Source organism: Musca autumnalis, unplaced genomic scaffold, assembly GCF_047663935.1.
Source record: "Musca autumnalis isolate F117 unplaced genomic scaffold, ASM4766393v1 scaffold_4, whole genome shotgun sequence".
NCBI lineage: Eukaryota > Metazoa > Arthropoda > Insecta > Diptera > Muscidae > Musca > Musca autumnalis.
In genome coordinates this window covers 196002538-196024846 of record NW_027411977.1, presented here as the reverse complement: position 1 = coordinate 196024846, position 22309 = coordinate 196002538, and the positions used below count along the sequence as shown (strand labels likewise).

At 38.5% G+C, this 22309-nt stretch overlaps 1 protein-coding gene across 8 annotated transcripts in view; it reads right to left on the bottom strand.

Annotated features, from left to right (window-relative positions):
* dysc (whirlin protein dyschronic) overlaps window positions 1–22309 on the bottom strand; it is a 417061-nt gene that overhangs the window by 372356 nt on the left and 22396 nt on the right. For 7 of the 8 annotated variants that reach the window (XM_073980697.1, XM_073980695.1, XM_073980700.1 and 4 more), the window contains exon 2: window positions 5323–6422. The gene's annotated coding sequence lies outside the window, so the exon portion shown is untranslated. The remainder of the gene's footprint in view (window positions 1–5322; window positions 6423–22309) is intronic. The other variant, XM_073980702.1, reaches the window with a different exon arrangement.

Sequence of the window (22309 nt, the reverse complement as noted above, 5' to 3'; positions counted from 1 at the left end):
CTGCAATATTCTTGAAATTTCTTCAACAAGCTATGGCCATGAAATTTACTCATCATCATCATCTCCAAAGTTATGTAGGATAATTGTGTAGATCTCCGAGTGAAGTGATCACCTAACCTATGTATATCAACTTCCAATATGAACTAATTCTTGCATTCTTTCGGATATTTTTAGCACTTTAATACAGTTTAAGGTGACTTCTCGGATCTTTAACATTTGTAGGGGATAGTCCGTGTAGACCCACGTGGTGCAATCGTAAACACATTCACCTTCCACTCAAAACATTCCACTGAAAGTTTTCCGTGGCGGCAAATCCCTTCAGTGTAATATTGACTAACATTTTCTGAATAACATTTCAGTCATAAAAAACTTCTATACAAGAGGTGGTGTAAGACATACCGTTGGACTATCGCAGAGTAGGTCCCATATCGTTGAACTAATATGAATCGGCATGCACTTATGGATATAAGCAAAGTTTCCCTTGTCCCTTGGAGATTTTGTGGGAACATATGTATATAAGTATGTATTGTTATACCCTCCACCATAATTTGTTACCTATATGTAACACAACAAACTATTCGTCGGAGAACCTATAAAGAATATATTATCGGTCAGCAAAGATTTCTAAGTTTGTCTACTCAAATCAAAACATAGCTCGCAATATTTAAGACAGAGCTTTATAATTTGGTATAGAAGTTGCTATTCCTTCTAGGATGTTTGATATTGATAATGGTCGGTCCACGGTTTGATATAGCACCCAAATAACGATACCTCCCGATTTTCAGCATTTTGAAGGTTTTTGCCTTAACATACCACTGAAATGGCTGAAATTTGTCATTTAATCTTCGTTGGGGGTACTAAACTTTCAAGAAATTTGTCGGTATAGGACCACGTCTTCATATAGTCCCCATAGAACGGCCCCTACCGACTTTCGGTATTTTGAAGGTTTCAGCGTCATTAACAAACCGAAAAGGAAGAAAATTTGGTATTGAGTATTCATTAGGGATATCAAAATTCCACCTGAAATTTGTCGGTATAAGTTTGCGCCTTCATATAACCCACATTCGGTATTTTGAAGGTTGAGGCGTCAATATCCCACCGATGTGCCTCATCGAAGTAATGGTTTTAGACCCAAGTATGTATGGACGCAATCCGTTTCAGACAATTTGGAGTTGTCCGTCCGTCTGTGTGTCTGGCAGGATTAACCGATTCGGACCAAAATTTGGCTTCCGTAATATTTCGTCCAAACTTAGTTTAAGTTCGAAGATGGTTTATATCGGTCCACTCCTTCCGGTACCTCCCTTCTCTCGAATAGCTTTGATTTTAATGTAACAATTTCTATTCACTGTCCCCCATACGACGGTAAAAGTTTCTTCAGGGGCAAGTCCATACTTCCTGAGAAAATAGCCTGGAAAGTGCAAAAAAAAGGAAACAATATGACACCGTGTGCAGTGGTTGGAGTGCAAGATAACTCTCGAACGTTCTAACTTAGTTTATGTTCGAAGATAAGCCATTTATATCCACTCCTTCAGGTACCTCCCCCACAAAAGTTCAAAAATGTTCGAAAAAATTGTGGGCACGATAATTCTTGAAAGGAGTGGCCGATTTGGTCCATACTTTACACATCCTAATATATCTACCAAATATAGATCAGGTTTGAATATGGACTTTATTTGTCCACTCCTTCGGGTACTTCACACACAAAATGTAGGATAAGTTCACTTTAAGACAGGCTCTCGAATTACTTTGATTTTTGTTGAACCAACTTGCATTCGCTGCCTCAATTACAACGGTAAAAGCTTTTCAGGGGCAAGTCCATAGTTCTTGAGAAAACAGCCCGAAAGTTGTAAAAAGCCCTTATGGTACCATATGTAGTGCCTGGAGAGCACGATAACTCTCGAACTGATCAAACGATTTAGTCTTCGTCATATTTTGTCCAAATTTAGTTTCAGTTCGAAGATGAGCAATACCGCTCCACAACCTCCGGTACTTCCCCGAATATTTAAAAAATGTCACTTAAATGGTATGCACGATATCTCTTGAACAAATTTGGTCCAAACTTTGGATCTCCTATTATTTTTGTCCAAATTTAGTTTAACTTTTAAAATGGCGGTAGCGTTGGTACTCCCACAAAAGTTCAACAGTTGTGTATAAGTATAGTTTAAGGCCTGTTCGAAGTTCCTTTGGAAATGTATACAGATGCTGTTCGTTGTGGTCCTCTTTAAGCCGAAATTATGTTTTCCGTGGAAAATCCATGCTTACTGATCCTAAAGTTATACGATGTCCCACTGAAATGAATAGTGGGCGCGATATCAATCGAAAAGATATGACCCCAATATAAGATCCTCTTCCATATTGGACTATGTCGGTCCATTCCTTTAAGTACCTCCTCTGCAACACTTTTGAACTTTAATCCTAATCCACATTTTCGTCAGCAAGTTCAAATATCCAAAAAAGGCCACAAAATACTGAAAAGACTGTGGACAAAGCCGACTGATTCTTTTTTAACTGTTTTAAATATAAACAAGTAAAAAAGTATCAGTCAGCTTTGCTGACAGAGATATACCCTCAGCCTCTGTATATTGAAAAAAAAAATCCCAAAAAACGTTTGTGTTTAGGGGGTTTTAAAATTTATGGATGTATGAACCGACAGAAATGTTGGTTAGGATTAAAGATCAAAAAATTTTCGGAGGAGATACTTAAAGGAATGGATCGACATTGACTATTATGGAAGTGGATCTCCAGCCACTAAATATGATGACATAGGGGGTTTTTACACCCTTCGGGCTGTTTGCTCAAGAAGTATGGACTTGCCCCTGAAAAAAATTTTACCATCGTAATTGAGGCAGTGAATGTAAGTTGCTTCAACAAAAATCAAAGTGATTCGATTGTTGGTCTTAAAGTGAACTTATCCGAAATTTTGTGTGGGAGGTACCGGATGGAGTGGACAATTATAGTCAATATTTGAACCTGATCTTTATCTGGTAGATATGTTAGGATGTGTAAAGTATGGACCAATTCGGCCACTCCCTTCAAGAGTTACCGTACGAACAATTTTTCCGAATATTTTTGAACTTTTGTGGGGGAGGTACCTGAAGGAGTGGACCGATATGGCTTATCTTCGAACTTATGCTACATTTGGACAAAATCTTACTAAGGACGAATTTTGGACCGAATCGATTGATCCGTTCGAGAGTCATCGTGCGCTCCAGCCAGCCAGACAGACAGACGGACGGACATTGCTCAATCGACCCCAAATTGTCTAAAACACATTTCGTCCAAACATACTTGAGGTCTAAAACCATTATTTCGATGATGCACATTTTGCCCGTATGAAAGTGTATATACCATCGTTAGCATAAATGCTGAGGGTATAAAAAAATATGTATACATATGTATGTATACAAACGGCTACCTCAGCTATTATTAAAGTGAGTTTTTTATTCGAATTACAAATAGAATTATTCGAATTTCAAATGGAAAAACTCGAATTTCAAATGGAATAATTCGAATTAAAAATGGAATTATTCGTATTTCAAATGGAATAATTCGAATTTCAAATGGAATAATTCGAACTACAAATGGAATAATTCGAATTACAAATTAAATAATTCGAATTACAAATGGAATAATTCGAAACAATTCAATTGTAATTAGAATTCTCCAATTACAATTGAATTGTTTTGAATTACAAATTGAATAATCAAATTACTAATGAAATGTTACGAATTACAATTAAAATGATTCAAATTACATCTGAAAAAGGTGTAGAGTGCATCGATGAAACTAAATATCTATATGGTGATGAAGCACCATCCTATAGCACAGCGAAACACCTGTCGGCTAATAAAGGTTTGTTCTCATTGGATCCCGAACAATATGACAATCGCTCATAAAAGTCTCTTGTCGATTGGTGTAATGTGGTGCTTCAAAAGACATTTATAAGATTATCACAGGTGACGAATTATGAGCCCGAAACAAAACCAAGACCGAATTGGTCTTCCACGACGAGCCAAATCCAATGAAAGTTGTTCATGGAAGAAACACTTCGAAGCAAATGGTCGCTTATTTCTTCGGCAAAACGGGCCCGGTGGCAACAATTCCGCGTAACGTAACGTAGGACGGTCAATTCTGAGTCTTCGGAGAAATTCGAAAAACAAACAGACCAATCATTATGCACCATGACAATGTGAGTTCTCACACATCGATTCAAACCAGAGCTTTCTTGACCGGACAAAACATGTAATTAATGTGTCATTTGCCGTACAGTCGTGACTTGGCACCCAGTGAATTCTTTTTATTCCCGCTCGTCAAGAAATATGTAGTCAACGATTTTCTCCGCTAAAAGATGTTTTTAAAGCGTTTAAAACCCAACTTTTCGTTATTTTAGGGGTGTCAACTACTCCTCTCGTCTGTCTGAAAAATATGAGCTACAATATGTCAAGAAGCTCATCCAACAAATGGCTAGGGCGAACATACGATTCAGAGGTTTTCTTTTATGGACTCCTTAACCTTTCATGGCTGCGATGCTACGGTTACGGTGTTACGGCCTCGTAATATACCTAATCCTACATAAATTATATGTTTTTCGAACTTCCTAAAGCTTTAGATTCCAAACTGTACTTTTCTCATATTAATTTGTCTTCATTCTCATTTATAAACTCCAAAAAATAACAGATCGATTTGTTTCATACAGCTATCATTGCGTATATGTTACGTCAACACTCATACGCCCTACTATACAATACATATTTACAACCCGCAATCGCAGCTATCTAAAGGAAATTAATAACAATTATTCAAACCAAATCATCCCCTTTTTAAATGTATTTCACAACAAATCCATAGATTATATACGCAAAAGCTTTCCATCATTAAAAGTGCCATAACTTGCCAAAAAAAGAGGGACGGAAGAAAGGTGGTCCTTCAAACGTTTTTGTATAATTTCTCAATATTAATAATTATGTTTTTCCCCTTAAGAATCTTAATATCCCTGATTATTATCCTCGATTCTTTTGTGTAAAAACGTTTCAGGCATATTTAATGACACATATAACTCCGTATCATCATCAACATCAGCATCGAACACAAAAGAAATCCATCCATCCACACATGGACGTGATATGTATACATGTTATTTATGGATAATTTCCCTATCCGGGCGGGGGTTTTACATTTGGTAAACAAAAGGAAGACATTAACATAAATTTTCTTGCCAGTCTTTCCCATCTCCCCTCCCCCCCAACCATGGCACTCCTTTGCCGTCAGAAGCAAACCAAATGTATAGAAAACATATTAGAACCAAGAAGAAGAACAACTCACCTGTATTAAGTACTAAGGATACATTAAAGCGTTTTTTGTTGCCTCTGTTTGTGGTTGGGCTGCTGCTTCTGCTGCTACAGTTCCTTTTTCTTCTATGTTCGCCTTTTAGATTTGCCTTTGGTTGTTGGGTTTTGTTAAGGAAGAGGGTTAATGCTAATTCAAAATAGCTGGTGTTTCTCTTTGTTAACTACTCTTCCTCTCCCTCACTTTGCCGTTTTAGGGTATTGGTGACTTGTTTTTTTCTGTTTTTGTTTTTTTTTTTAAGTTTGAAATTTCTAAGTGCCTGTGTTTGTGTTGGGATTTATTTTTAAGTTGTTCTAATTAGATCCAAAAACTAGAAGAGGAAGAGCACTTGTCGTCAGAGTTGTTGGTATTACTATTGCTGTTGTAGATGTTGTTGTTGTTTGTTCCAGTTATTAGTTTTAAGGGGAAATGCTGTTCTTGTCGTTGACTGACAGACACTTTTGTTGTTGTTTTGCTGTTGCTTTTGTAACACTTTATCACTTCAAACTTATTTTTCCGACACACTTGTAAATTTTTATTGTGTATGTATTTAATATTAGTAATTTTGTTGTTGTTTTAATTTCATAAAATTAATTCTATTTTGTAATTTTCAATTATTGTTTCCTTTTTGCACACTCTTTTTCTGTGTTATGGCTCTTCTAATTCCTTGCATAGTTTCCGTTTTATTTTAGATTATTTTTTAATAAAATATTTTTTCTCTCATTCTCTGTTTTTATTATGGAACCCGTTGTTGTAGTAGTTATTGTTGTTTTATTTGTTGTTGTTATATTCACAGGAAACTTGTTCATGTTTTAGCACATTCTCTGCATGTCTTCATGTCGGCTGTTTGCTACATGTATTTGTATGTGTGTGTGTGTTTATATCCTTCCTGGCGCTGGTTCTGGTTCATATCTATGCCTGGCAAAATGCCTCTTGGTGTATAGTCTGTTTATGTTTGTGTGAGTTTTGGCTCTTGGTGTATGATTGTGTGTGTGTGTAAGTTCTTGTGTTCCGACACAGAACTATCAGGCTTCCTTTTCACGTTCCATTGTTGTCCATTTTATATATTATTTCATTGAATAAAAATATACAAGGAACTGTTGTAATTCGCACAAATACACACATTATTTTTTTCGCATGGAGAAAAGATAGAAAAAGAACATGAAATAAATTTATCAAAAAAATTCAACATTATTTCATTATAAAAAGTACAAACACGTAGCCATTACAAGAACAACAAGAAAAACAACAACAATGTTGATGGCAACCAAGCCACTGGCTTCTCACGGTGCGGTGCGTTCATTATAATACTGTACACAATTAACAGTAAAACAGAGGGAGTATCAAAGGATGAGTGACAACCACCACCCTCTCATTTGCTGAGCCACCGTTCAGCGAAAGAGAGGATGCTGTTGACACAATCAATGTGAGTAACAAATAAACAGTATGCCTCCTATATGGATGGCTCTTTGTTAAAGACACTTTTTGTGCGTATGAGCCATGTTCATATACCACTCACTCATTATTCATCTCACACTCACACAAACACTCAATCACATTTGTTTTTTGCTCTTCATCATTGTATTGAGTTGATTAAAGCATTACCATGAAATTTAATAAATGAAAGAAATGTAAATATTTGTTATAGCTGTTATTGCCATTGATGTGCGTGTGTGTGTGGAAGGTAGAGATTTATTGGCAAACACTTCTAATTGGAAACTAATTTGATTTTGGTAATGTTTGCTGCCTAGGTATTTTTTGAGATATATTATGGAATATTTAAAAGGAAATGTTTTGTTTTAAATTCTATAATTATTAAAATTTTTGAAAACTTAGATTTTTTAAAAATTAGTTTTAAGGTCCCAGCAGACCAAAAAACGTTAAGAAGAAAATTAGAATATATTTTTAAGGGATTCAACAGACCACAAGAGATCCCAGGCAGACCAAAAACTGGAATATTTTAATAAATATTTGCTTTATGCTCTTCGTCATTGTATTGAGTTGATTAAAGCAACGTGTATTTTTTAGAAATTAGTTTTAAGGTCCCAAGAGACCAAAAAAAGTTTAGAAAAAAATTTAGAAAATATTTTTAGGGGTTCAACAGGCCACAATATTTTTATTATTTTATTTTTTATTATTTTAAATATTTTTATGGTTCTAACCAGGGCCTCGGAGTCTAGCCAGTCTCCGACTCCAGTGCAACTTTTTCACGACACCTACTCCGACGTCAACTCCGGAGTCGTCTCCGAAAATAAATTCCACCGCTCAAAATTTATTAAATATTTACTAATCAGTTAGGTCTGCCTAGCTGTTATCTACCCAGTGATAATTCAAAATCCGAATTACAGATATTCCAGTGTAAACCCCTCAAGATTCGTTACATGGAAAGGTATACCAAAACAAGGACCTATATTGTTGCAGATAGACAGACATTTTTTTAATTTGAACGTAATGACAAAGTTAGTATCTTATGTTAAAAAGTGTTCTCAAACAAGTAAAAAAGTATGAGTCGGCTTTGCGGACAGAGATATACCCTCAGCCTATGTAAATTGAACTTTGAACTTATGTGGGATAGGTACCCTAAGGAGAGGGCCGATATGGACCATTTTATAAGTTAAGCTAAATTTGAACAAAATATTAGGAGATCCAAAGTTTGGGCCAAATTGGTTGCCCCGTTCAAGAGATATCGTTCATAAAATTTTAGTGAAATTTTTTTAAATATTGGAGGAAAGTACCGGAAGTTGTGGACCGGTATTGCTCATATTCGAACTGATACTAAGTTTGGACAAAATATGACGAAGTCCAAATTTTGAACCAAATCGTTTGATCAGTTCGAGAGTTATCATGCTCTCCATAGGGGCTTTTTGCATTTTTCGGACTGTTTTCTCAAGAGTTATGGACTTGCCCCTGAAAAAATTTTACCGTCGCTTCAACAAAAATCAAAGTTATTCGAGAGCAGGTATTGAACTTATCCGAAATCTAGTGTGGGAGGTACCCGATTGAGTGGACAAATATAGCCCATAGATCAGGGTCGAATGATCTATATCTGGTAGATATATGAGCATATGTAACGTGTGAACCAAATCGGTCACTCCCTTCAAGAGTTATAGTGCGCACGACTTTTCCGAACTTTTTTGAACTTTTGCGGGAGAGGTACCTGAAGGAGTGGACCGATATGACTCAACTTCGAACCTAAGGCAAGTTTGGACAAAATATTACGAAGGCCAACGAAGGCCAAATTTTAGACCGATCCGGAAGATTCGTTCTAGAGTTAACTTGCTCTCCAACCTCTACACACGGCGTCTTAGGAGTTTTTTGCACATTTCGGACTATTTTCTCGGGAAGTATGGACTAGTCCTGATGAAACGTTTACCGTCTTATTGGAGGCAGTGAGTACAAGCTGTAATAACAAAAATGAAAGCGATTCGAGTCCATATTCGAACCTGATCTATACCTATATCTGATCTATAGATATATTAGCATGTGTAACGTGTGAACCAAATCGCTCACTCCCTTCAAGAGTTATCGTGCGCAAGATTTTTCCGAACTTTTTTGAAATTTTGCGGGAGAGGTACCTGAAGGAGTGACCGATATGACTCATCTTCGAACCTAAGGTAAGTTTGGACAAAATAATACGAAGGTCAAATTTTAGACCGATTCGGAAGATTCGTTCTAGAGTTAACTTGCTCTCCAACCTCTACACACGGCGTCTTAGGAGTTGTTTGCACCTTTCGGACTATTTTCTCAAGAAGTATGGGCTTGTCCTGATGAAACTTTTACCGTCTTATGGGGGAAGTGAGTACAAGCTGTTACAGCAAGTATAACAGCGATTCGAAAGCTGGTCCTAAACTGAACTTTTCCGAAATTTTGTGTGGGAGGTACCCGAAGGAGTGCATCGAATGATTCCATATGGGAACCTTATCCATGTCTGGTAGAAACATCACGATGTGCAAAGTATGGGTTACTCCCTTCAACAGTTTTCGGGTGCACAAATTTTCTGAACATTTTCTAACATTTGTGGGGCAGGTAACGGCCACTCAGTCCCCAATATACCCCATCTTCGAACTTAAACTAAGTTTGAACAAAATATTACGAAAAGGAACTGTTGGGCCGAATCGGTTGATCCGTTCGAGAGTTATCGTGCGCCCCAGCCAGTCAGACAGGCAGACGGACGGACATTGATAAATCAACTTCAGATTGTCTGAAACGGATTTCTTCCAAACATGCTTGGGGTCTAAAACCATTATTTCGATGAGGCACATTTTGTCCGTAGTATATACCCTGGTTACCATAAATATAAAGAATACTAGTAAAACCAACGTTAAGTTCGGCTATGCCGAACAGAAAATGTTTAAACAGACAAAGAAATTAGTTTATTCGCTATCCTATTGAGGTAATACCCATTATTTAACGTCGATTTGATAAACATTTTACCTTTCGGTTATTTCAATTACACTGTGCAACAAAATGGAGATGAAGGTCTGGGGCACGGAAAATTCGACTTGGAGAAAAAAGGCCTTGGTGAGTATATTAAGAATACCGAAGGACAGATCCGCCGTGAGTCGAACTTCCGCGTTATGGCGTGATGAAGTTTTTACTAGAGACCCTGTAAGCCATCAGGAATTAGCGTTATATCTTTGTTCACTGTTGATTTAGCTTATTTTTGAAATGACATGTCTTCAGTCAAATCGAATAAGGATTATTTTCGTAGAGCACTTTGACCTTTTAACTCGCTTCCTTCAATGTCCTTTTCGTCCTTTATTTTATGAGCCGCTATAAAAGTACCACAAGATGACGTTTTTCAGCTTCGAAATGTTCTGCAAAAATTTTGCTCAGCAAATTTTGGGTACGGCTCCCATTGACAACTAATCGATTTTGTCGCGTTTTCGTGGTCGTTTTGTGGAACGCCATAACGCGGAAGTTCGACTCACGGCGGATCTGTCCTTCGCGTTTCTTAATATACTCACCAAGGGCTTTCATCTCCAAAAGGAATTATCTCTGCCCCAAAATTTGTGTTCACTGTGTTATAACTCTATTATTAAACATGTATTTGCGCCCTCCTCAGCTTAAATATATTGACAAATTTACCCCACACACCTGATATGGGCATTACATTTAATAGAAAATATATTTGATCCCTTCTCATCGAAGTACAACAGGAATTCCCAGATGACCAAAAGCTCTTCTATTATAAAAATCAGGCTTAAAGATGCTTGGCCGGTATAGGTCAACGCCTTCATATAGCCCCCATAGAATCGTACCACCAGATTTTCGGTATTTTGAAGGTTTTACCTTCATTCTCATGGCTGAAATTTGATACTTAGTCTTGGTTAGGGGTATAAAACTTTTCACCAGAATTTCATCGGTAAAGGCCCACGCCTTCATATAGCCCTTATAGTACGTTATCTTCCAATTTGCGGTATTGTGAAGGTGATGGCCTCGAAGTCTTCTATGGGAAGGCATTAAGGTATTCTATGACAAGACCTCAAAGAAAATACGTCAATATATTCTATGATACCTTAAGGACTTCTATGAGAATATTTCAAGATCTTCTAGGGGAAAACTTAAGGTCTGCTTTAGGAAGACCTGATGGTATTATATTCCTCTCTAAGAAGACCTCCTCGTAGTCTTTGGAAAGACCTCATGGTCTTCTTATAGAAGACCGTTACGTATTCTTATAGAAGACCGTTAGGTATTCTTATAGAAGACCGTGACGTCTTCTTATAGAAGATCTTTAGGGATCTTCTTTGAGCAGACTGTTAAGTAATCTTGAAAAAGACCTGAAGATTTCTATGAGGAGACTTAAAGACTTTTAGTGAGAATACCTCATGGTCTCATATGATAAGACCTCAAGGTCTCCTATGTGAAGACCTCATGGTCTTCTATGAGAAGACGTCATGGTCTTTTATGAGAAGACCCCATGGTCTTCTATGAATAAGAAGACCTTGATATCTTCACACAGAAGACTTTCAGGTCTTCTCAAATGTTTTCAAATAGGAGACCTTGATGTCTTCTCATAGAAGACCTTGATGTCTTCTCATAGAAGACCTTGATGTCTTCTCATAGAAGACCATGAGGTCTTCCAAGAGAAGACCATGAGGTCTTCACATAGAAGATCATGAGGTCTTCTCATAGAAGACCATGAGGTCTTCTCATAGAAGACCTTGAGGTCTTCTCATAGAAGAAATAGAGGTCTTCACATAGAAGACCTTGAGGTCTTCTCATAGAAGAAATAGAGGTCTTCACATAGAAGACCATGAGGTCTTCTCATAGAAGACCTTGAGGTCTTCTTATAGAAGAAATAGAGGTCTTCTCATAGAAGAACTTGAGGTGTTCTCATAGAAGACCATGAGGTCTTCCAATAGAAGACCATGAGGTCTCCACATAGAAGACCATGATGTCTTCTCATAGAAGAACTAGAGGGCTTCTCATAGAAGAACTTGAGGTCTTCTCATAGAAGAACTTGAGGCCTTCTCATAGAAGACCTTGAGGTCTTCTCATAGAAGAACTTGAGGTCTTCTCATAGAAGAACTTGAGGTCTTCTCATATAATAACTTGAGGTAAAGGTCCACGCCTTCATAAAGCCCTTATAGAACGGTATCTTCCAATTTGCGGTATTTTGAAGGTGATGGCCTCGAAATGGCTGAATATTGGTATTTAGTCTTCATTTGGAGTAGAAAACTTTCCATATGAAATGTATCGGTACAGGTCAACGCTTTAATATTGATCCCATAGAACGGTACCTCCCGATTTTCTGTATTTTGAAGGTTATGGCCACAAAAATCCATTGATATGACTAAAAATTGGTATTTATCGGTATCTTGGAGGTTGTGGCCTCAATATTCCACCGAAATAGCTGAAATTTGGTATTTAGTCTTCGTTGGGGGTGCAAAACTTTCCACCTGAAATTTGTAGCCTTAATATTGCCCCCATAGAAGTGTACCACCCGATTTTCGGTATTTTAAAAGTTGTGGCTTCAATATTCCACCGAAATGACTGAAATTTGGTTCTACATTGAGGTATTCAACTTTTCCCTCTAAATTTGTGGGTATAGTCCAAGCCTTCATATGAGGCGCTCAACGTCAAAACGGTCTAACCCACATGCCCAAAAAATCAAACCGACTACAAACAAACCATATTGCATTATTTTAGAAGGTAGTATAACCTAGTGTTATTCAATGCAATATGTAGTTTTGTGTAGTTTTCAAAAGGTTCTGGTTAGATCTTTATAGTTTGTTTCATTTTTTTGGCATGTGGGTTAGGGTGTTTTGGCGCTGAGCGCCTCATATGGCTCCATATAACGGTACATCCCAATTTTCGGTATTTTGAAGGTTGTAGCCTCAAAATTCCACCAAAATGGCTGAAATTTGGTATTTAGTCTTCGTTGGCGGTGCAAAACTTTTCACCTGAAATTTCTAGGTATAGGACCACGCCTTCATATATCCCCCAAAGAACGGTGCCTCCCGAAATATCGGTAATTTGGTATTTAGTGTTCTTTGAGTACCTCCCAAATTTCGATATTTTAAAAGTTAGCCACATTGTTTTACAGAAATTGCTAAAATTTGATATTCAGTCTTCTTCATAAGCGAAAGGAAATTAATTGTTCCATTTTACTTCAATACAACTCGTGGTGGAGGATATAACAAGTTCGGCCGGACCAAACTTAACGTCGTTCTCACTTGTTTTTGATTGTGGTGTTCACTACCCTCAGGTATAACAATCAGTCAATCAACAGTAATTTGGTTGCAAAATGTATCTCAAAACTTCTAAATAGCTAAAATCAGGCACAATTTTTATATGGGGGCTATACCATCACGTGTCCCATTTTCTATACTATAAATTATATTGACTTAAACTACACTTCATTCGTTCGGAGCCTAAAGTGATTTTATTTAATTAAAAGAATTTTTACGGAAAATAAATTTGTCCGTCATAAGTTGAGTGGTTATTTCCAAAGGCAAAAGCGATTGTTCTCAATATTCCGCTGGAAATAAAAGTGAAATTTAGACAATTCCTAGACTTGTCATGCTAAATTCGTTAAAGGCCGTTCCTTGGAATCTTCTATACCCTTATAACAATAGATTAGTAGATATGGTTATTCCCCTATTGTCCATTTCTCTTCATATTTTTTTATGAATTAAGTAAACTTATGACATGTGACCTTTTCCACATAAATGACTTCAGTATCTTATCAACCCTGCAAGCAAAAACTATCGCGGAAGTGACTTAGGCGTGTCGCCCAGGGCGATGAAAACAGTCGCGGCGATAGTCGCAGAAGTCACCCTGAAGTGACCTCCGTTGTGAAGAAATGAACCACGCCGGGGTGTCGTCTTGGAAGTCACTCCAGCGACACTTCTAGAAGATCATTTCCGCGATAGTTCTAGAAATAAAAAAAAAAAAAAAAATTATATTTTTTTTTATTTTTTTTTTCTATTTATTTATTTTAATTTTTTTTAATATTTTTTATTTTAATTTTTTTATTTTTATTTATTTCTCTTCTCTTTTAGAGAAATTATTATTTGCTATTTCCACCTACATTAATTTTATCATTTTAAAAATGTGATGTGTTTTGCCTGACATGGGAAGCGAACCCGGACCTTCAGAGTGCAAAGCGAGTGTGCTTACCACTGCACCACCGTCTCATATAATCATCAGATAGAAAATGTTCTATATTTGTTCAAATGTGTTGAATCACTAAATAAATGTAAACAATCGCCTTGGAAGTCACTCAGAAGTCACTCCCAAGTGTCGGCATTCGCGATAAAACGTAATCACAATAAGGCTATAGAAATTGTTTGTGTAATTCACCGACGATCTTCCTTGGGGTGTCTCCGGAGTGACCTCTTAGGCGAGGGAGTGCGAAACTCACTTCCAATTGCTGGCAGGGAAGTGATAAATGAACTATTCTCCAGTGTATTTACCCCAAATACATGAATACAAACATACATTCAATACATTTACTTGCTAACAATTTGTTTACATCACATTTTTAATTTCCATTTGATTGTTTTTCTTCATTTTCTCAAAAAAGTAAACTATTAGAGCATTGATGTCCTTGGATGTTTCTGCTAGCAACCTTCATTTACTAAAGTGTTTTTGTTATTTCTTTCCTTCTTCTTTTCTTCTATTTTGCTAACCTTCTGTAATGTCCCTCGCATTGTGGAAGCTTCAAATTCAAACATCTCACGTTTTACATTAAAATTCCTAAGACATTAGCGAACAAGGCTTTTGTATACGTGGTGACAAGGATGTGTTACCCTTTTACAGCTGCACCGTACACTGTAAAGGGAAATACTTTCGAGTCGTGTTTCGTGTGTGTGGAAATAGTAATAAAATATGACAACGACAGATATTCTGTTCCCCAGTGTAAATACATGCTGGAGGTACAAGTAAATGTTTTAGTTACTTTTTTTAAATCATTTGTTTGCTAGCTAAGTCAACGTTAATGTTACTGTAACGATAAGTTGAGTACACGCACGCACACACAGAGACACACATCTATTCGCAATTTTTATTATATTTTTCCCTAATGTTTCCTGCATTTACTGCGAAACGAAAAAAGAATTGGAAGAAAGAAGTCTTGTTCAAATAACCACGTAACATTTATGTTGATTTCATTTTGTACTGCTGCAAAGGTTTTTTGTTGGTTTTTTACGTGAGTCTCAGTGTGGAATTGTCTAACAGTAACCCACACACACACATAAATATTTTGCATTAACTCAAGGTACCTACACACATATACATATCTGCCCAGTTTCAAAGACAACAACGACCACGTTGTCAGTTGTTTGAAATACAAAGCGAGTTCTCTAGAACCTGGTGGAGAGAGGGAGAGAGATGACTAGCGGAAACACTAGTGGAAGTTACATGAAAAGAAAAAAAAAAACACACACTCTGTGTGCGAAATATCGTGCTGTTTGCACATAAAAAACGGGGGTAATCTAGACAAACTAAAACGGTGAACTGTCACAGAGCCAAGCACACAGTCAACGACGACGATGACACAGGGAAGTATGTATATTTTCCTTGCCACAACTTGCTTTCTGAGACCCTAAGTTAAGGAGAAAAACCATCAACAACAACAACGAGAAGTTAAACGTTGACAACGAATAACGTTGTCGTCGCCAACCATTATGCGGGAGATGCGGAACATAGCCTAGAAAAAAATTAACATTTAAACTAGAAATGGAAACAGTGACAACACCAACAATTTGTGTTAATGTGATTGTCATTGCTTTATGCTGTTGGTCCATTGTAATTGCTGTTGTTGTTGTTACTTTGTGGTTTTTCTTTTGGTATTCTACCTTAGTTTTTTATTGTTTAATGCAATAAGGAAACAGATATGTTTCAAAAAGAGAGGGGAGGTTGGTTTTCTTTGTAAAACATTAGAACAGGTACAATTTGAAGGGGATGGGGGTAGTTATGCCTTTGGCCCACAAGATTAATAATTGCACGATTTTTTATCTGTATATGCTAGATAATGTTACTTGTTATAATCAAACAAGTAAAAGAGGCTTATAGTCGGACAGCGCCGAACATATGATACCCTACTCCACTACACCTGGGCATTATTTCCCAAGGAATTTCTTTTATATGATTGCGACATATTTTAGCCGCCCGGTCATACATATGTACATAAGTTGATATACATAGTAACATACCAAAGATATAGAACATATATACATACATATATACGCCGTCATTACTGGAAACGTAAGGTATTATTTTCCGTATTTTATAATGACCAATATGGGCTTTTTCGCTACATATTAGTAAAACAAGTTAGAAAGTATCAGTCAGCTGTGCCGACGGAAATATACCCTCAGCCTCGGACGCAAAGAAAGTGAGTAAACTCAAAATTTATAACGTCTCTATGTTTTTTTATACCCTCCACCATAGTATGGAGGGTATATTAAGTTTGTCATTCCGTTTGTAACACATCGAACTAATCATTTGCGACCCTATAAAGTATATATATTCTTGATCAGGATAAAATTCTGAGACGATCTAGCCATATCCGTCTGTCCGTCCGTCTGTTGTAATCACTCTAGCGTCCGCAATAATTGAGATAGAGTGCTGAAATTTTGCACCCGAGGGTTTTTTTTCCATAGGCAGGTCAAGTTCGAAGATGGGCTATATCGGTCCACTCTTTGGTATAGCCCCCATATAACGGTACCTCCGGATTTGAGGTATTTTGACGTTTTTCGCCACATTTGCTGACCGAATTAGCTATAATTTGGCACTTAGGGTTCCTAGTAATCAAAAAACTTATATCCCAAAGGATATGGGCATAGGTCCATGTTTTGGTATAGTTCTCATATAACGGTACCTCCGGATTTTCGGTATTTTCAGAATTTTAGCAACAATTTTTAACCGAACTATCTACAATTTGACATTTGAGGTTCTCAGTGGTCATGAAATATCTCCACCAAACATCGTCGACATAGGTCCATGTTTTGGTATAGCCCCCATATATCGGTACCTCCCGATTTTCGGTATTTTGAGAATTGTAGCTACAATTTTTAACCGAACTAGCTGCAATTTGCCACTTGAGGTTCTCAGTGGTCATGAAATATGTCCACCAAACATCGTCAACATAGGTCCATGTTTTGGTATGGCCCCCTTATAACCGTACCTCCCGATTTTCGGCATTTTGAGCATTTTAGTTACAATTTTTAACCGAACTAGCTGTAATTTGACATTTGAGGTTCATAGTGGTCATGAAACATCTCCACGAAACATCGTCAACATAGGTCTATGTTTTGGTATAGCCCCCATATATCGGTACCTCCCGATTTTCGGTATTTTGAGAATTTTAGCTACAATTTTTAACCGAAATAGCTGTAATTTGCCATTTGAGGTTCTCAGTGGTCATGAAACATCTCCAACGAAACATCATCAACATAGGTCCATGTTTTGGTATGGCCCCCTTATAACCGTACCTCCCGATTTTCGGTATTTTGAGCATTTTAGTTACAATTTTTAACCGAACTAGCTGTAATTTGCCATTTGAGGTTCTCAGTGGTCATGAAACATCTCCACCAAACATAGCGGTAATTTGACATTTGAAGTTCTCAGTGGTAATAAAACATCTCTAACGAAACATCATCAACATAGGTCCATGTTTTGGTATATCCCCCATATTACGGTATCTTCCGATTTTCGGTATTTTGAGAATTTTAGCTGCAATTTTTAACCAAACTAGCTGTAATGTAACTTTTCGACAATGGATAGACTCCTACAGCCTCCCACTATTGCTTAAATTACACTGTGAACACAAATGTTGGGGCAGAGAAAATTCCTTTTGGAGGTGAAAGCCCTTGGTGTGTGTATATTAAAAACCCCGAAGGACAGATCCGCCGTGAGTCGAACTTCCGCGTTATGGCGTGATGAAATTTTCGTTAGAGACCCTGTGGGCCATCAGTTTATGTTGGGAATTTGCAGTCATGACATTTTTTATAAGGGGGCGATACAGAATTGAATTGAATTTGAATTGTCCCAATTTGAACTTCTATATCTCGAAAACAGTAAAACCGACGAGAATACCATAAAAGTCAATCTTGTAGAGAATTTTCATAGCTACAAAATTTTCTTTAGTACCATTTTGATGAGGCTTGCATTTTGTAAGTTAAATCGTGAAAATCTAAACAACCCCTAAAAATGTCAACTTAAATCGCGATTTACTTAAAAAGCGCTCCGGCGATTTTTTTTTTTTTTGTTTTTTGATTTTTCTCATCTATGAACATTTTAGTTTCAGAATCCGTAAAAATTTCCAAGGTGTAAGCACCTTCCATTTAAAATTGTTTCAAGAGCACCGTGGGAGTCTATCCATTGTCGAAAAGTTGTTACACCTAAAATTGTGAAAGGACGCTTATTATTCCATTTCAATTAAGACTATATTATGGTGGAGGGTATAAAAAGTTCGGCCCGGCCGAACTTAACGACTTTTTACTTGTTTTTTTTTTTTTAATTTTGGGTCAATTTCCCAAGAAGAAGGGACTTTGACCCCCAAAAAAATAGTACTGCCGTAACAAGGGCCACAAAGACAAAAAAGCAAAAAATAAATAAACAATCCGAGACGAGTCTTTAACCGGCACGCTTTCCAAAATTTGTGTAGGAGGCAGCCGAAGGAGTGTTCCGATGTAGTCCATATTCAGACGTAATCCAAGTCTCTAAGAAATATTACGATGTACAAAATTAAGACCAAACCGGGTTCTCCCTTCGAGGGTTATCTTAGGCACTAGTCAGTTTAGTTGGCGTCGTCTCAGGAATTATGGACTTGCCAAAAAAAAATTGCATCGTCGTAAAAGGAGCCGCAAGGCGAACATCTTTTAAACAAATTCAAAACGGTTCGAGAAGAGCTGCTAAACTATACTTTTACCAGAGGAGTGGCCGATATAGTCAATATTCGAAGTAATATTTCCACATCCCTAGTTTGGAAAAATTCGGTTAGTCCCTTCTGGAACTATAGTGCGAATAATCTTAGCGAAAAATTTTGAACTTTTGTGGGGGTAATTAACGGAAGGGGAAGACCGATAGGGTCCATCTTCCAACTTAAACTAAAAAATTGACGAGACCTAAATTTGCACCAAACAGCTTAATTCTTCGAGAGTTATCGTGCGCACCAGCCAAGCAGACAGACGGACGGAGCAGTTCCACGGCAGCGGGTTCTTTCGTACCGGATTGACCCGGAACAACACAAAACCAATGTTCCGGCCAGCGGCTGCCACCTCAGTGTGTACATGTTCGTATTTGTTTCGTTTTTCTGTATTGGGAGCAGCATATCCCGGAATGCCTGCTCCGAATTTTATTGGTCCGAGCCGGGACGGAGGAAAACCCAGGACCAATATATCTGTGCTCAGTTTGTCACATCCGCATCTTCACCCACATCCAACCTTCGGTGAGATGCAATAGATGTCAGGAGTGGGTGCATCTAAGGGGTTGCACCGGATTTGTCCACGTGAACACAGTCCCCAGTGAGTCGTCGTCGGATTACGAGACTCCCTCGTCGTCTGATTACGAAACTCTCCCGCAGCCTTTAACACCAGCCGTTGTTGTCCCAATCCCCGAAAATTCAGCCTTTTTGCAATTGAATTGCAATGGACTCCGAGGTAAGATCGAGGAGATAGTAGATTTTATGAGTCGGAAGAACATCAAGGTCGCGGCGGTGCAGGAAACCAAGCTGAACAACAATGGTTACAATGTTCTGAGGAAAGATCGCACCAGAAGTGGAGGTGGGGGATTGGCTTTCCTATTGCACCAGTCTGTCCAATACAGACCTATCTCGCTTGAGCCTGTCTCTAATGACCCGTACATGGAATGTATGGGGGTAGCAGTCATGTGTGGAGCTGCCGAGATAGAGTTGCTGAATGTATACATCCCGCCGAGAAATAGCTGTATCCCTGATTATAGGCCTGACATTAGCCCGCTCTTGCAAGGTCATAATCGTCTGGTCCTGGGGGATTTTAATGCGCATCATGAGATGTGGCATTCGGCCCTCGGAAACGACCAGAGAGGTACAGCGCTGGCTGAGCAGATTGATAGCTCTACGTTTTGCACGGTCAATGAGGACGCCCCTACCTGAATTAGAGGAGAGTGTCACAGTTCGCCTGGCATAACCATCGTGTCACCTGGTCTGACAAATGACGTTACCTGGCATCCCGTCATTTCCCTTGGATCAGACCCATAATTTCTCCATTTGCAGACCACCCGACTTCATCACCTCTGAACGCCGCACGTTCGTCAATCATAAAAAAGCTGATTGGCCGAGTTTCAGAGAGTTCACCAATCACCGCTTCAGAGAATTGCCCAATCCTTCTGATGTTCGGGTAGCGGAAAGGACGTTCCGGGACATCATCACTGCTCACAGCCGCTCGCCATATCCCTGCTGGTCGAATACCCGAAGTTAGACCAAATTTCCCAGCAGAGGCGATGGGATTAGCAAATGAGCGTGATGAGCTTCGTCGTATCAACCCCAATGACCCCAGAGTCAGGGAGCTGACACTGGAAGTTAACAGGCTGGCCGGCGAGCATAAGCGGAACAAATGGTTAAATCATCTGAAGAGCTGCAACATTGGAGCCGGTATAGGTGAATTGTGGGCAACGGTTAAGTCACTCTCGAACCCTGGAAGATGGGAAGATAGGACCTCAGTCACGTTTGGCGACGTTGCGTTGACTGACCCGAAGAGGTGCGCAAGTAATTTCAATCGACAGTTTGTCGAGCATCCCGAGAGTGACAGAGCGAAGAGAAGAGTATTACGTCGCATTAGATCTCTTCCTGCCGAGGATGAACCACCACAATTTACAATGGATGATGTTGCCAATGCCATCAGGAACGCTAAATCATCCAAAGCGTTGGGCCCTGATGGAATCTCCATGGTAATGTTGAAGCAGCTGGATGAGCCGGGAGTCGATTATCTCACCAAAGTCTTCAACTTGTCGCTAGCCACCCTCGTTGTTCCCGAAGTCTGGAAAATGGGCAGGGTGGTCCCACTACGGAAGCCAGGCAAGGATGCCAGCAAAAGTGAATCGTACAGACCGATTTCGCTTTTGTCGCCCGTAGCAAAGACACTTGAGGCCTTGCTCCTCCCCAGTATCAGAAATAGCTATCAAGTTGCCGATCATCAACATGGATTCCGTAAGCAGCACAGCACGACTACAGCGCCGCACGCCATTACCACATATATCTGAAAAGGACTCAACCAGAGACGGCCGTGCGATAGAACAGTGATGGTGGCGCTTGACTTATCAAAAGCCTTTGATACAGTCAGGCACTCCACGCTGTTTGAGGACATTGAGCAGACAACCCTCCGGCCAAGCTTGAAACGTTGGATAGTCAACTATATGTGTGGACGCCAGTCGTACGTGGAATTCAGGAATAAGAAGTCCAAACCCAGTAGAGTGAAACAGGGAGTTCCCCAAGGTGGGGTGATATCTCCGGAACTGTTTAACCTCTACCTCTCCTGTATTCCACCCCATCCAGACGGCATTGAGATCGTGACGTATGCGGATGATTGCACGATCCTGGCGTCGGGTACCTATCCTGATGACATCTGTGAGAGACTGAACAACTATTTAACCGATCTTACCACCTTATTCCATTCGAGGAATATGCAGATTTCCCCCACAAAATCTATAGATACTCTGTTCACCACATGGACAGCGCAGTTTGTCTGAAATGTATTTCGTCCAAACATACTTAGGGGTCTAAAATCATTATTTCCATAATCTCGTTGACCTAAATGTTGAGGGTATATATAAACAAATATTAAAAGAATTTTAGAAATAGTTTTCGGTGATTTTTATCAAATCGATCAATGAAAAAAGACCAATATTTCGAGGTACTATTACATTTACTATTTACCAAAGGTATCACAAAAACTTCAAGACCCCGTACAGCATTGTAATATGTAACCTGGGAATCCTTCTTTCATGATTTAAAAACTTTTCTATCACGATTGCGACATTTTGTAACATGGAATGTAAATGAAGTTCTCTTCAAGAAAATCACAACAATAAAACACCCACTTATATGTCAGGCAGTAGCTCACTTATCTAACCGCTATATTCGTGTTGATTTTCAAGTTTATTTTCGTAGATTGCCGAAATATGTCTGCAAAAAATAAAATATAGACCAAAAATTGAATTTGGATATATTTCCCACAAAAGTTCACCCGCTAAGTACAATCCGCTCGTTATCAAAAATTGTTGGCACCTTCCTTCACCAAAATTCGTACCTCGTGTAAAAATTTGTCAGTATTAAGCTATAACTGCGAACTCTAGCGTGGTTACCATAACCATACTATACACACAATTAAAACTGTGGAATTTCTGTATATACTAGGCTGTAATTCTATTATCTGAGCACGTACATCAACATAATTAGCATCTATGGAAAGGTCGAGAGATCGTCTTTCAAAAATAACTCACGTGGGCGGAATGTGTCTACCAGGAATTATAATATAAGATATATATTAATTTTTTT